Here is a 6,202-nt window from a genome sequence, read left to right as displayed (position 1 = left end):
GCCAGTACAAGCTGGCACGTGCCAATGTGACCTTGTGGGAATGGTGACATGGAACACAGGACCCACGCCATTTCAACTGAACAAGGGTCCAGAGGGAAGGAGAAAGATGGGTGGCACGCTGGCCTTAGATTAAGAGCTGTTGGAGGTTTGTTGCTGCTGGGTGGGGAGAATATGCCTTGCATATGATCTCTGGATGGACTGACTGGACTGCAGTAGGCAAATTTGTACTGAAGGACATCTGGGTGCAGATGCTTGACTGAATAGGACTCACCATGTGTAGTGGAGTGCATGGGGTCCAGTGGGGAATGGGGGAGGCATGGATAAAGAAGGGAATCTGGACCTAATTGATATCCGTTGTATGAGAATTCAGAAGCTCAATAAAAAGTATAAAATACTTCTGTCAAAGAATGTTTAATATGAATTGAATCAAAGTAATTTGTGTATAGTGAAAAGTTTATCAAAGTGTGAAAAATGCTTCATGGAAAAGATGATCAATGATTTAAAAAATAATCTATAATATATATCGTACCATTAACTAAATCATGGCATGCTTCTCAATCTTCATTTGGATTGACATCCAGAATATAGTCTTATTAAACTTTGAGGATGTGTTAATTATGAACCACATCCTCTCAATAGCTTTTTCATTTCCTCCTTCACATCTTTGTTCCTCAGTCTATAGATGACGGGGCTCAGCATGGGAGTCACAATGGTGTAAAATATTAACACAACCATGTTGTGCTTTGAAGCATAACTGGAGCTTGGTCTCGTATAAATGAAGAAGATTGTCCCATGATAAATAGGCACTCCAGTGAGGTGAGAGCCACAGGTAGAGAAGACATTCCTCCTCCCTTCAGCAGAGCTCATATTCAGCATAGCAAATAGGATGAAACCATAGGAGACTAGGACAATCAGAATGGTGATGATCTCAATCAAACCACTTAGTACAAGAGTAGAAGCTCATTTGTGTGTGTATCAGAACAAGAAAGAGCAAGCAGGAATGTCACAGAAGACATGTCTGATTTCACTGGATTCACAGAAGGACAGGCTGAAAGTGAGCACTGTACACAGCACCATGCAGAATTCCACCAGCATAGGATGCGATAATGAATGGCACATTCTCTGGGTGACATGCTCATTGTGTACAGAAGTGGGCTGTGGATGGCTACATAGTGGTCATAAGCCATCGGTGCCAACAGAAATCATTCTGTGATCCCTAAAGTAACAAAGAGCAGCATCTGTGCTGCACACTCAAAAAAGGAAATGGATTTATTTTCTTCCAGGAAATTGAACATTTGTAGGGTGACAACTGTTGAATAGCAGATATCCAAGAAGGACAAAACACTCAGAAAGTAGTACATGGGGTTGTGGACCAGGGATCTCCAACAATATGGTATTCTCACACAGAATCAACATGAAACTAGCCACAAGCACATTTAACATCTCTCTAGGATACATAACAACTCTGGGTTCTTTGGTTATGGCATTCCCAGCCAACCACAGATCCATGGCTAGAAATGCATGGCTCATTCATCCAGGACTACCACCACCACCACCACCAAGCCACCACTCATCAGTGGTGGACACTAAGCTCTGTACACTGTGAATATATTAGTTCCCAACCTCTCCTCTATTCTATTCCCTTGTGTGAGACTGAGCAATTTGGCTGCATCCCAGCCCTTCCAGGAACAGAATAATCACAGTGATATTGATGGGCCAGCATCAAGCCTAACCCAGAAGTTCCTCTGACCCTATAACAACAAGACATAGTTCCACCTCCTTCCCACACTCTGCAGAAGGATTCAAGCCCTTTACCTCTCCCACCCAATCCATTGAACTTAGCTGCATGAAGGGGAGGGGCTATGGATATATAAGTTGAGAAACTTCGAGGCCGGTCTGTCGCCATTTTTTATGGCTGTCAGGAAGCCACATGATTTATGTTTGGGTGTGGACTTTTGAGCACAGTCATGAATGGGGGGGGGGTCCCACTTTTCTGTAAGTAAACCAGCATCCCAAGTTCAGTTAGCAAGTCCAATAAACTCATTAAAGAGTCTCCAAACAGTGGTTTTAGAGAATTCTTGCTTCAGGTTCTCATAAGGACAGTGGGAAGAGGGAATAGGATGCCATATGTGCCTTCCAGTAATGCATTTGACTTTACACAAGGAAAGACCAGACCACAGAAACACTCCTCCTTCCACAAGCTGGAACTTAGTGGACTCAATGTCACCATCAAGGTAAAAAGCCCCACAGATCACCCTCTGCATCAGCACAAGGTGGAGCGCCCCCAGACACTCAGGCACTGCCCTCCACCTCTAAGGTACTCATGATAAATGGACACTCCAGTTAGATGAGAGCCAAAGGTAGAGAAGACTTTCCTCCTGCAGAACACTGCAGATACCTTACCAAGTAGGACCCACATGGCACCACTGGCTGATAGCTGCAGCCAAGTGGCTTTCAAAAGTTTCTTCAGGCCTGTTGTCAAAGATGGGGACCACTGTGCCCCTAGGTCAGCAGGGCCTGCTTACTTTTCCGAAGTGGAGCATAACACGTCCCAATAATCCTACAAGATGAAAGGGTAAAAATCACTCTGCAAGGTAGGGGCAGGGGATGGGAGGAGAACGCACTGTGGGACTGGAGAAAGGACCCTGTGGAGACAAACACAGATGACAGCAGAATTACCCATGGGTTTAATAGGCAGGGAGAAAGGAGGAAAAAGAGGACGAGGAAGAGGAAGGAGAGGAAGACCCACAGGAGAATGTGATTTCCACTTTACTCATCCTGCCAAACTCTAACTTTACACTCCACAACAGGAAATTCCCAAGACCACATCCCACTTGTGAACCTCGACAGAAGCTAAACCTCTACCAGGAGCAGGCCCTCTTCTTTCCCTGGATGTCCATGCCCTGTACCCTCCAACACTGCTCTTTGGGGAAAGTTTGTCTCCTTGTTTCCCACAGCCTCTGCCCCCACAAAGCACACTCATCCATTTCTCCAAGCCTCAGGGACTAGACTCTCAAGGATAGCTTCTCCTCTCACATGTGCCCTCTCCATCCTTATAATACCCCCTTCTTCCTAATTCTCACTCCTACCTCTTCCCCGATTCCTTTCCTGCATTTCTTCCTCAACCCTTCCTTACATACTTTCTACACTTCTGTGCAGCATCTGAGCCAATCAGGTAGAAAGTTGGAGAGCATGAGGGGATCAAGCTTCTGAGAAGCCCGAGCCCTGTGTTATACTCAGTTCTTTGTTACCAGAGTGTTCACAGCTTGGACTCTCCTAAATGAGCTGGGTATCATCTCCTAAAGTCAGTGTAGGAGATGGGCACTGGAACTTCATCAGGTGGACATAAATTGTACATGCCTCCCCCTCTCCAGCAAGGGATTCTGAGGTCACAATGAGCTGAAGGAGAGGGGAAGGGACCTAGCAGCTCAGATCCAGCAGTTGATGGAGAGCTACAGGGACCAGTGCCCTGATTCCCATTGATGTTCGATGGGTGTGGTGGTGTGTAGGATATACAGCTTCCTGGAGTTCTGCCCTGGCTCCCTCCAATGGCTGTCAATCCATGCAGGCCAATCCCAACTTTGGAGCTGGGTCTGTTCTTGCTCATCATGAAAGGGACTCTGTTAGTGAATTTGAAACAAGCAGGACTAAGCATTGCACTGAGGTATCAAAGCTCTCCACCTGACTACTCCCTCCCTCCCTCCCTTCCCAGTCTCTAGTATCCATTCTCCGATGTCTACTTCTGGCTCAACTGTCTCAAGTTCCAAAGAAAGCAGATGCTGCAGGATTTGGCCTGGAAGGTTATAGACATCTTAAGCGTCACATTAATTGTTAACATTTTGCCAGTGGAAAAGGACAGTAAAATGGTAAAGATAATAAAATGTGAAAAAAGTACATTGTGGTGGCTTGAACTTGCTGGGCTTCCTGTGGAACTCCACTGTCCTAGATTTTCATTGTGGCCCCTTATCTCAGGGCTCTCTGCCTCTTCCTTGGGGCAGGAGTGCAGTAGCAGCATAGCATGTGAATGGTCTTCACAAGTCACCTCTCCAGCCTTTGTGCCTGCTGCACCTGTTGGCTGTGGGTACAGCCTTGTCATTAGCGCCAAGACTGGCCCAGGTTTTAGCTCCTGGGAAGGTGAACCCATGATGTATTGATTTGAGCCTGGGGTTGCCATATTCTGGGACAGGTCACCAGTCAAGATTGGTCCAGGTGATGGTTCTTGGGCAGATATGTGCCTGATAGGCATATGACTGCCATATCTTGGGATATGGCACCAGTTATGCCTGGTCTACATGATAGTTACTGGGCAGAATAACACCTACTATTCTGGTCTGGTCCTATGTTTGTCACTTCTTCTGGTACACTGGATAAGCTTCTCCTCTGTGTGTCAAGCTAGACTAGCAAGTGATAAATAATTGTCTTCTCTAGCTCCTCCTTCGTGCACTTCAAACTAACTGGACCCTAAGACTCTCTGTAGGAAGGGGGTGGGCAGAGAGAGACAGTTACCCTTCCCATCCAAGCATTCAGGCTCAAATGCATGAGGTGGATGGACTAAGGATAGAAATGGGGGAGGGAATAGAGAGAGAGAGAGAGAGAGAGAGAGAGAGAAAGAAACTAGAAGGTGCTGCCAAAATGAAGAAAATAAAAATGCCCAAAGGTACCCATTCCTTTGTAAGTACCCATCACTTTCATCATACGCTCTGTTAGTAAGCCCAATAAATATCAAATTTCCTAAACTGTAGTTTTGAGGAGTATTTTCTTGGCTTGCATAAGGAAGGTGGGAAGAGAACACCATCCATTGAGTACCTGGAAGTTGAGTGGCCTCACCTCCCAGCAATAAATTCAATTTACTTTCAGGGAGAATGAATTATTGGGTGGAATTATTGGTGTCATGTTGACAACAGCATCCTCCACACTGTTGCCACTGATGTCAATACCTAGAGCACCACCACCCTGCAGAGCTGGGTTGTCAGGAGAGGTTGTTTTCCGTATGCAGGAGGGCAGGGAGGTTGTGCTGTTCCTTCCTTTAGCACGCTTTTTGTTGTCATCAGCTGGGAGATGCCACTTCCCAGGCTGGATAGTAGGGTCAGTTTCACATCCTCTCCTCCTCAGGGAGAGAGGACCTTCAGGGCTGGTATGGAAGTGCATTGGTTTGTCAGCTGTCCCCACAGCTAGATTGGAGTTCAAAATGCTGTAAGTGCTCATGATGTCATTCTATGTCTTATTTCCCACAGATTGAATAATTTCTTGAAGGGTATACCCCATTATAAACATGGCCTCAATGATTTTTAGGATGGAAAGTCTGGAGTCTGTTGCTGTAGAGTAAGATGGAGAAACTCCTTCATAGACACAGCCAGGGGTGTTTTATCAGCTGGCTTATTTTCACACTGTCTGCAAGATTCATCCTCAGCAAATGTTGCATCAGGTCTTCAATGCTTCTTGATAGGTAAGGTGGAATGTAACATCTTTAGGTCAAAAGTGGCCCTTTCATACCAAAATTGGTGGATTCTACGTACGGCAAGTGTCCAATCAACATCACATACAGCACAACCTAAGGCTCCACATATCAATTTCTGGACCATTATAGTACCTCTCCATTAAAGCCTCTGGAGCTAGATAGCACAGAGTGACACAGGCCTGCCCAGCCTCTGTTCACTGGTGACTCTCATGAACAAGCCCAAATCACACAATTTGACATTTCCTTCATTCTCAATGAGGATGTTGTCTAATTTTATGCTCCTGTAGGTGATATTTTTCTGATGAAGGTAATTAACCTCTGATGCCACCTGATGGAACATGGGAATGCCTCCTTGTCCCTAATAAAACCAAAGGCCATTAGATGGTCCACCAGGTCCCCTATGGGCATGTATTCTGCAATCATATACACCTTAGTTGGTACGTCAATGACATGAAAAAATTTGATGATGTTAGGGTGTTTGGATAATTTGAGTAGTTCAATTTCTGTGTCAACATTGGAGGCCTTCTTTTCATTCTTATCAAAGGTTTTGATGGCCACTATAGTGTCTGTACAGAGGTGACTACACAGTTGCATCTCTATGAAGGCATGCTGGCCCAGAGTTTTTAAAACTCTATAGTGTTTGTTAATAATGTCATCATGCATCCAGTCCATGAGCTCCCTTTCTATTTCTATTATTATAACTGCGGGGTACAGCACCACCACCAAGTGCTAAATAAAAAAATA

The 6,202-nt window shown here is 45.3% G+C and overlaps 1 pseudogene; it reads right to left on the bottom strand.

Moving 5' to 3' along the window:
• Positions 1-615: 615 nt before the first annotated feature.
• LOC103745054 lies at positions 616-1,574 on the bottom strand (annotated as a pseudogene).
• Positions 1,575-6,202: the final 4,628 nt, after the last annotated feature.

The sequence above is a fragment of the Nannospalax galili genome, unplaced genomic scaffold, assembly GCF_000622305.1.
Source record: "Nannospalax galili isolate Female #2095 unplaced genomic scaffold, S.galili_v1.0 scaffold583, whole genome shotgun sequence".
Classification (NCBI taxonomy): Eukaryota; Metazoa; Chordata; class Mammalia; order Rodentia; family Spalacidae; genus Nannospalax; species Nannospalax galili.
Note: the sequence above shows the minus strand (reverse complement) of the source record. Positions and strands in the feature narration are given on the sequence as shown.